At 44.0% G+C, this 10,412-nt stretch overlaps 1 pseudogene across 1 annotated transcript; it reads right to left on the bottom strand.

The window, feature by feature from the left end:
* Window positions 1–341: 341 nt before the first annotated feature.
* LOC106613154 (NFU1 iron-sulfur cluster scaffold homolog, mitochondrial-like) lies at window positions 342–9,588 on the bottom strand (annotated as a pseudogene). Its single transcript, XR_014382186.1, has 6 exons — window positions 9,485–9,588; window positions 6,853–6,919; window positions 5,124–5,224; window positions 4,909–4,969; window positions 903–1,068; window positions 342–693 (listed from the first exon to the last, which is right to left on the bottom strand). The product of XR_014382186.1 is annotated as an NFU1 iron-sulfur cluster scaffold homolog, mitochondrial-like (transcript).
* Window positions 9,589–10,412: the final 824 nt, after the last annotated feature.

The raw sequence follows: 10,412 nt of genomic DNA, 5'->3' as shown, positions 1-10,412 counted from the left end.
TGGGGGTATGAGATGTTAATGTTGAAATGGTTGTTGACATGCTGAACAATACTAAGGGTGGAGTGTTTCAGCATGATATAGATCAGGGGGGTTGGGGAGTTTTTTGGGGGGAGGGGAAGGGTGTGATAGAAGTTAATACGGATTTATTTGGATTTTATTTTCATGGTAGTACTGAATTGGTCAGATCATGATTGATCGTATATTCCAGCACAAACGATTGTTTGCGGACCGCCATGATATCGGAGAAAAATGAGGAATTAATTCCTTTTAGAGCACGTACTTCCGTTTTGTAATCCTTGTTTTTGCTAGATTCGTGGGAATGACAACTTCCAGTTCTTCAGTGCGGTGAACTACATTTTTTATTCAGAAGCAAGGTTAGTCCTACAAAATTACGGCCAATTACGGTGCACTGAAAATATTTATGTAGAGTCAATAACAGTAATTTTCTCGCCACACTAATAGACAACAGCACACAGAACACTTCTAGATATTTTGAAATTGCAATGCTGAATATTATTTTCTCATCATGAACATTGCACTAGGGTAGTGGAAGCAGTGTCTACCTGGTTTGCATGACATCTATACAACAGGCTGTTTATCTATAGGCATGGGGGCAGACAGTTTTTTGTCTCCAAACATGCATTTCAACTCGGTGAAAACGTTTGCGTTGACATGATCCACTTCATCTTCCACCTACAGAAATAAAACAAAAAGAACAGTTATAACTGGCAGACATAAAAGCTTAATGCTGTTACCCTTCTCCCTCCCTCCCTCCCTCCCTCCCTCCCTCCCTCCCTCCCTCCCTCCCTCCCTCCCTCCCTTTATCCTCATTCTGCCTCTATGGGTTTCTCCCTCCTTCTCACTCTCCTCTTCCCTGTCCCTCCCTCCTCTCTGTCTCTCACCTGTTCCACCTCAGGGATGTAGAACTGCAGCATGTTCAGGATGCTATTCTTCAGGGTGACAGTGGAGCTGGGGCAGCCGGTGCACGAGCCAACCAGCTTCAGCTTTACCGTGCCGTTCTCAAAGCCCTTAAAGATTATATCACCGCCATCCTCCATCACTGTGGGCCTGTGTGAAACGGGAGGGTTTATTAGTAGAGTTTGTCACTGAACAACATAACAGGTATTATTACAATTGTTATTAAAAACTAGGAGGGAGAGAAGAATGGAGGGGAGGAAGAAGAGAGGTTTAAGAGGGGGGAGGGGATGGGAGAATTTGTACCGAGCTGTCCTTGAAGATAAAATCACTATAGTATTTATTTCATATCTACATAATTTCTATAATTTGTTTGTGGAACAACTTCAGTGCCCAAACAATCTGCCTGAGGGTGGTCTACAGAGATAGGTGGAATGGGCTGAGTGTAGCTGAGGGGTGGGATTAAAAGCGCATGATCTGTAATGATTATGACCAAAAACACTACATACATTCAGGTTCGAAATTATTGGCACCCTAGATAAAGATGAGCAAGAAAGACTATAAAATAAATAATTAGAATTGTCTCGCTGGAAGATCCACTTCCGGTCATGTTTCAGGCTCCTGGCAGAGGCAACAAGGTTTTTGTTTAAAATGTCCTGGTACTGGGTAAAGTTCATGATGCGGTTGACCTTAAAGGTCGACTCAGCGAAATTACGTTGCCACGAGCAGCATCGCAGATATTGAGATGAGCAAGATGCAAGACTTCACTCTCACAGTCACACACAGTATCTGCGCATGTGCACGGGTTCACTTCATGCTGTTCACAGCATGACCCACTATGCTATTTACGTTTACGTTCTTCATCTATATTATAGTCGCTGAATCTACCTTTAACACGGGACCCAGGACCAGTGGAAGCAAAATAGCCCCATAACATCAAAGATCCACCACCATATTTTAGGTTAGGTATGTTTTTTTATTCTGCATATGCATCTTTCTTTCAACACCAAATCCACTACTGGTGTGCATGGCCAAATAGCTCTATTGTCATGTCATCTGACCAAAGCACCAGTTCCAATTCAAGTGCCAATGTCGTTTAGCAAACTCCAGGCATTGTTTGGATGACATGAAAATAGAGCTCTTTGGCTACGCACACCAGTCGTGGGTTTTGCGTCAAAAGAAAGATGTATATGGTGGTGGATCTCAGATGTTATGGGGTTATTTTCTTCCACTAGTCCTGGGGCCTTTGTTTTTTTATTTTGTATAATCTATATATATATACACACACACACACTGCTCAAAAAAATAAAGGGAACACTTAAACAACACAATGTAACTCTAAGTCAATTACACTTCTGTGAAATCAAACTGTCCACTTAGGAAGCAACACTGATTGACAATACATTTCACATGCTGTTGTGCAAATGGAATAGACAACAGGTGGAAATTATAGGCAATTAGCAAGACACCCCCAATAAAGGAGTGGTTCTGCAGGTGGTGACCACAGACCACTTCTCAGTTCCTATGCTTCCTGGCTGATGTTTTGGTCACTTTTGAATGCTGGCGTTGCTTTCACTCTAGTGGTAGCATGAGACGGAGTCTACAACCCATACAAGTGGCTCAGGTAGTGCAGCTCATCCAGGATGGCACATCAATGCGAGCTGTGGCAAGAAGGTTTGCTGTGTCTGTCAGCGTAGTGTCCAGAGCATGGAGGCGCTACCAGGAGACAGGCCAGTACATCAGGAGACGTGGAGGAGGCCGTAGGAGGGCAACAACCCAGCAGCAGGACCGCTACCTCCGCCTTTGTGCAAGGAGGAGCACTGCCAGAGCCCTGCAAAATGACCTCCAGCAGGCCACAAATGTTCATGTGTCTGCTCAAACGGTTAGAAACAGACTCCATGAGGGTGGTATGAGGGCCCGACGTCCACAGGTGGCGGTTGTGCTTACAGCCCAACACTGTGCAGGACGTTTGGCATTTGCCAGAGAACACCAAGATTGGCAAATTCGCCACTGGCGCCCTGTGCTCTTCACAGATGAAAGCAGGTTCACACTGAGCACATGTGACAGACGTGACAGAGTCTGGAGACGCCGTGGAGAACGTTCTGCTGCCTGCAACATCCTCCAGCATGACCGGTTTGCGGTGGGTCAGTCATGGTGTGGGGTGGCATTTCTTTGGGGGGGCCGCACAGCCCTCCATGTGCTCGCCAAAGGTAGCCTGACTGCCATTAGGTACCGAGATGAGATCCTCAGACCCCTTGTGAGACCATATGCTGGTGCGGTTGGCCCTGGGTTCCTCCTAATGCAAGACAATGCTAGACCTCATGTGGCTGGAGTGTGTCAGCAGTTCCTGCAAGAGGAAGGCATTGATGCTATGGACTGGCCCGCCCGTTCCCCAGACCTGAATCCAATTGAGCACATCTGGGACATCATGTCTCGCTCCACCCACCAACGCCACGTTGCACCACAGACTGTCCAGGAGTTGGCGGATGCTTTAGTCCAGGTCTGGGAGGAGATCCCTCAGGAGACCATCCGCCACCTCATCAGGAGCATGCCCAGGCGTTGTAGGGAGGTCATACAGGCACGTGGAGGCCACACACACTACTGAGCCTCATTTTGACTTGTTTTAAGGACATTACATCAAAGTTGGATCAGCCTGTAGTGTGGTTTTCCACTTTAATTTTGAGTGTGACTCCAAATCTAGACCTCCATGGGTTGATAAATTGGATTTCCATCGATTATTTTTGTGTGATTTTGTTGTCAGCACATTCAACTATGTACAGAAAAAAGTATTTAATAAGATTATTTCATTCATTCAGATCTAGGATGTGTTATTTTAGTGTTCCCTTTATTCTTTTGAGCAGTGTGTATATATATATATATACATATATATATATCTTTTTTTTTTATTCCCCAATTTCGTGACTACGATCTTGTCTCATCGCTGCAACTCCCCAACGGGGTCGGGAGAGGTGAAGATCGAATCATGCGTCCTCAGAAACATGACCCGCCAAACCGCGCTTCTTAATACCAGCCCGCTTAACCCGGGAGCCAGCTGCACCAATGTGTCGGAGGAAACACCGAGTGGCGCAGCGGTCTAAGGCACTGCATCTCAGTGCGAGAGGCGTCACTACAGACCCTGTTTCGATCCCGGGCTGTATCACAACCGTCCATGATCGGGAGTCCCATAGGGCGGCGCACAATTGGCCCAGCATCGTCCGGGTTAGGGGAGGGTTTGGCCGGGGTAGCCCGTCATTGTAAATAAGATTTTTTTCTTAACTGACTTGCTTAGTTAAATAAAGGTTAAATAAAAAATAAACTGAAGCTGGGCCAATTTTGCGCCGCTCTATGGGACTCCCGGTCGCAAACTGCGATGCAGTGCCTTAGACCACTGCGCCACTCGGGAAGCCCCTGGGGCCCTTATTAAGGTCAACGGCATCATGAACTTTACCCACTACAAGGACATTTTAGCCAAAATCCTGGTTTCCTCTACCATTAGGCTGAAACTTGGCCTAAAGTGGATCTTCCAGCAAAATAATAACCCCAAGCACATCAAAATCCATTTTTTTTTTTATTGACCACAACACAACATTTTGCAATGGCCAGCCTAGTGAAAACCTGTGGTTTGAATTGAAGAGAGCAGTCCATAAGCGCAGATGAATGATATCAAGGATCTTGAAAGATTCTGTATGGAGGAATAGTCCAAGATCCCTCCCAATGGGTTCTCTAAGGCTCAGTGCCATTATCCTTGAAAGGTGTTGAAAACAAGGGTGTCAATAATTTTGGCCCCTATCTTTTTGAGAAAAACAATTATTATTGTTTTCTCTTTCTCTGAGCAGTTGTATTAGTACAAAATAATATCTTTTTTTTTGCATACAACATAGCTCAATGTTTTAATTATTTATTTTATACAGTCATTTTTGCTCATCTTTATCAACAGTGTCAATAATTTCAGACCCCACTGTACATCATACTAATAGTATATGGGGATTTTACCTGATCCGTGTATCTAGAAGCTCGTTAATCATTGAAACAATTTCATCATCTTCAAAGTGACCTAAGACAGGAACAGCACGTCGAAAAGTCTTAAATTCATAATACAAAAAAAATAACATTTTCATTAGATGTATGTAATTTATCAAGATGACAATACAGTACAGATTGACCCTCAACACCCATATGAAGAAGAGTTTTGTTCCTGTCATACTCACTGATCTCATGGTGGGTCACCCCCGTGGTCATGGGGTCTCCACTTAGTGATGGCATCCATGACATGGTGCTTGATGTCTGTCCACTCCACATCGTCATCTGCCTGACAAAGATAATACAAAACATGCAAAGGCCTGTTAGTAAGTGAACATGGCCCGATACCCCACGCTTCTCCCGAATTCTGCACTTGCATGGATTTAGCAATGGTGAAAACTCACTCTTGCCAATGCTTATACCAATCCTGTTTTCAAATCAATGACAAGGATTGTGCAAGTGCACAATTTGGGAGAATGTTGAAAATTTGGACATGGCCCATGAATTGAATCAGAAAATGTAAGTTAAATTGTATTTGTGACATGATCCATTCAGTCATCATGGTCTAATTGCACACCATATCCCAGAGCAAATGGATAGGGTGCAGGCCAGGCAGCAGGCTGTTAGCCAGCCTACCAGCTTAGTGGAGTCTGCCACTAGCACAGTTAGTGTAGTCAGCTCAGCTATCCCCATTGAGACCGTGTCTGTGCCTCGACCTAGGTTGGGCAAAACTAAACATGGCGGTGTTCGCCTTAGTAATCTCACTAGAATAAAGTCCTCCTCCATTCCTGCCATTATTGAAAGAGATCGTGATACCTCACATCTCAAAATAGGGCTACTTAATGTTAGATCCCTCACTTCCAAGACAGTTATAGTCAATGAACTAATCACTGATCATAATCTTGATGTGATTGGCTTGACTGAAACATGGCTTAAGCCTGATGAATTTACTGTGTTAAATGAGGCCTCACCTCCTGGTTACACTAGTGACCATATCCCCCGCGCATCCCGCAAAGGCGGAGGTGTTGCTAACATTTACAATAGCAAATTTCAATTTACAAAAAACCCCCCCGAAGTTTTCGTGTTTTGAGCTTCTAGTCATGAAATTTATGCAGCCTACTCAAATACTTTTTATAGCTACTGTTTACAGGCCTCCTGGGCCTTGTCTCAGGATGGTAAGTTGGTAGTTGAAGATATCCCTCTAGTGGTGTGGGGGCTGTGCTTTGACAAAGGGGGTGGGGTTATATCCTGCCTGTTTGGCCCTGTCCGGGGGTATCATCAGATGGGGCCACAGTGTCTCCTGACCCCTCCTGTCTCAGCCTCCAGTATTTATGCTGCAGTAGTTTATGTGTCGGGGGGCTAGGGTCAGTCTGTTATATCTGGAGTATTTCTCCTGTCTTATCCTGTGTGAATTTAAGTATGCTCTCTCTAATTCTATGTTTCTTTCTCTCTCAGAGGACCTGAGCCCTAGGACCATGCCTCAGGACTACCTGGCATGATGACGCCTTGTTGTCCCCAGTCCACCTGGCCGTGCTGCTGCTCCAGTTTCAACTGTTCTGCCAGCGGCTATGGAACCCTGACCGGTTCACTGTGGTTACTATTATTTGACCATGCTGGTCATTTATGAACATTTGAACATCTTGGCCATGTGCTGTTATAATCTCCACCCGGCACAGCCAGAAGAGGACTGGCCACCCCTCATAGCCTGGTTCCTCTCTAGGTTTCTTCCTAGGTTTTGGCCTTTCTAGGGACTTTTTCCTAGCCACCGTGCTTCTACACCTGCATTGCTTGCTGTTTGGGGTTTTAGGCTGGGTTTCTGTACAGCACTTTGATATATCAGCTGATGTAAGAAGGGCTATATAAATACATTTGGTTGGTAAATGAGGGTTTAAACTTTAAAGTGTATTTATTGGGTACCTTGGTCACTGTGATGAAGTCAGGGCCATAGAACGCACTTTTCACTCCTTCCATTTCAAACAGGTTCCTGTGAAAACCAAGGGGGGGGGGGGGGGGGGGGGGGTCAACAAACAGTGGAGAAGCACATTGCACTTTGCAATAGATTTTTACTTGAGGCATGCACAGAACTGTAACTTAGGCTAATCAATACAGTAAACCTCTAAGAAATATGTTCCTAGACCAGAAATTATTATCTTTGGTTCGAGTTCTCCTACAGCAGTTCATGTACAAACGTCACTGGTTCTCCCACACTCTGAAAAGCAAACAAGCTGATGTTTAAAGAACAATTTGTGATTCACGTTGGAAAACCTCAGTTTATTCACACTGTCTGGTTTTGTCATGGTTACTGCTCATTGTTCATATTTCCAATATGGGGAAAAGATGCACTGAGTACAACCCAGGGAATAACACATTAAATCAATTCCACTTGTTTCCAACGTGATCCCCGATGGAATAAACACAATATAGACAAAACCAGAAAATGACAGTAATCCCTACAGTAAAAAAAAAAAAAACGTATTACACAGCATAGAATAAATACATTTAAAATAAGAGATAATCAACCTATCCTATTCCCATCATTTGTTCTCACAGACTCAATACATTATACATCAATAAATCTATATTGCTATCAATACAACTGTAACCGCAATCATTTGAGCATATAGCTACAGGTAACTGCCAAAATAAAGGAAACACCAACATAAAGTGTCTTAATAGGGAGTTGGGCCACCACAGGCCTTGGCATAGATTCTACAAGTGTCTGGAACTCTATTGGAGGCATGTGACACCATTCTTCCACGAGAAATTCCCTCATTGGTGTTTTGTTGATGGTGGTAGTAGAAAACGCTTTCTCAGGCGCTGCTCCAGAATCTTCCATAACTGTTCAATTTGGTTGAGATCTGGTGACACACACACACACACACACACACACACACACACACACACACACACACACACACACCACACACACACCACACACACACACACACACACACACACACACACTAATCCTACTATGCTCCATTGAGACCCTTCTTTCAAAGGCACTGAGATCTCTTCTTCTAGCCATGGTAGCCAAAATGATGGGCAACTGGGCATTGTTATACATGACCCTAAGCATGACGGGATGTTAATTTCTTAACTTGGGAACCAGGGTGCGATGACACAAAAGCATAAAAATGGCACTAGGTACATACCTACGTCTCCTGAGTACAAACCTTTGTTCAATCATTTTCTTCTCCTGAATACAAACCAAGTAAAATTACCTATAAATCTACTTGTGCTCTTGAGAACATCGGTCAGCAGTAGTGAGTGCTCTGAAGTCGAGCCAGACCAGGATGAAGTACCTGCAGCTACAGGTGTGGTAGACACTTCCAGTGGTTGCCATGGGAGTCCTGTCACAGATTATTTTGGACCGGTTGGAGTGAGATTTAAGGAAAAAGTGGATTCCTGCTTTTTGGCCAAACCGTACATTGTTTCAGGCACGGTAAAGGACAAACTGGGAGCGGTTACATCTGCCCAGAGGCAGCGGGCGCTGAGCATCATGCATCTCGTGGCTCAGCCTGTGTCGTGCTCAAAGGGGTGACTGGTGGGGAACGTTGAGCATAGAGGTGGATCAAATGAAAAAGAATATCCCTGGTGTTTGTGATTCCTACCTTTTGGTAAGATGTAGACCCAGTGGCAATGCAACTGAGAATAGCCTGTCTGTCTTGTTGAACTTTAACAGAGAGTTTCTACCTGATAAGGTCAGGTTAGGTTATATGTGCTAATTCTGTGAGGGCCTATGTTCCAAACACGCTACGGTGCTTTAGGTGTCAAGGATTCAGACATGTTGCAGCAGTGTGTAGAAAGGAGATCCCACAATGTGAGAAATGTGCAGAAGGGCATAGTCAATGGGAGTGTAAAGTTGGGTTAGAAAAATCACTGTGTGTCAACTGTCCATGCAGTTGGAGATCCGAAGTGCCCTGTGAAAGAGAGACCGGTTGAGTGGGGCATTAAGTTTCCTATGAGGCAGTGAAGAGACTAGAGGACAGCCCAAAGGTGAGTGATTCAACTGGGAGTTCCCCAGTGAGTAGGCCTGAAGAAAGACCCAGAGAGGATGAGTTTTTCAGTAAGGTTGGATTTCTTGCGTTTATAGCAATGGTGATCAACTGCAAATCACAGAACATAGATGTGGTAGTCACATGGGCGGAAAAATATTTGGGTGAGAGATTGTAGTGCAGAAGATCTACAGGGAGTTTTGAGAAAAGGAGTTAGATGGTGGTGCAATTTAAGAGTTTCCCCTTCCACTTTTTTTTGGGACCAAAATGTGCAATCTGCACTCCGACCTGTGAAAGGCAGAAATATGCAAAGCACCGTCTAGTCTGCCAGAAATTCACACGAAGAACTCCGGAACCACACCTGTGTGGAAGCACCTGCTTTCAATATACTTTGCATCCAAAATGTACGCAAGTGTTTCCTTTATTTTGGCAGTTACCTGTAGTTCCACTAGTATTCCTACGCAGTATATACTACAGAAAACATGACAACTGTTGCCTTTGAATGTGGTTCTTCTAGTTAGTAAATGTGATCAGAAAGGACGGTTTCTCACCTGCGAACTGTGTGGGTCCCGTCAGAGGCAGCCGTTTTCTGAAGTTCTGGCCAATGTGTATTGCGTGTGGAACTGGTTTCTCGTTTTAATTGTAACCCTATAACAGACAGTTATGTCAGGTCATGTATTTAGATGGTCGGACATTCATTCAACAGAGTGGGTTTATCCTTACAAACCGACTCTGTTGGATGAATGTCCGATGGTCTTGAAACATTAACTTGAAACTGTCAAAAAGCAAAGAAACGACAAAGCAGCTAACGTTAGCTACCTATGGTTGTGCAGTGACACTGACTAGGCTAGGTAATGCCTCAATGACCAGCTTGCAGAACAAAACAGAATGGTTTTTAGATAACGTCGTTAGCTACTTCACTCAATCAAGTTGCTGATGACGGGTTTAATGTTAGCTAGATAACTGAAGAAGACGCAGGCAAACAGAGTTCTTGTTATACTTCTTGGCCCATCGTGATTGACTGAACTTTATCATTAATACATTTAGGGAAATTTCAGCTGCGCAACATGAGGATGCGATTAGGCTATGACCTGGTTTGACATCGACGATGTGGCAGTTAGGGTTTGGCTACTGTAACGTCCTAACGATATTGGTAACCAATCGAGCTGAAATCACAGCAAGACGTTCATTAAGTTGGTATACCCAAGTGGAACTCTTAATTTAATAGAAAATGTTGAAACTCAAACCTAAAATGTGATGTATTTCGTGACCGAATCAACTGTAGAAAACTCAATTTTACGCGTGCCGCCATGATTTTATTTGTTTTGAAAATGAGGACTCCAGACAGCTGGCTTGACATATCCTGTTTAAAATGGATTCCAATTGCTCCACTGTTTATTAATTGTACGTCTGCTAAGTAAATATTCTTAGTCATTACAAAAAATAAACATAAATTCAACCTATATAGCTAGCTAGATG

This window comes from Salmo salar, chromosome 01 (genome assembly GCF_965601325.2).
Source record: "Salmo salar chromosome 01, fSalSal1, whole genome shotgun sequence".
Taxonomy (NCBI): domain Eukaryota; kingdom Metazoa; phylum Chordata; class Actinopteri; order Salmoniformes; family Salmonidae; genus Salmo; species Salmo salar.
This window is presented reverse-complemented; position numbering and strand designations above follow the sequence as displayed.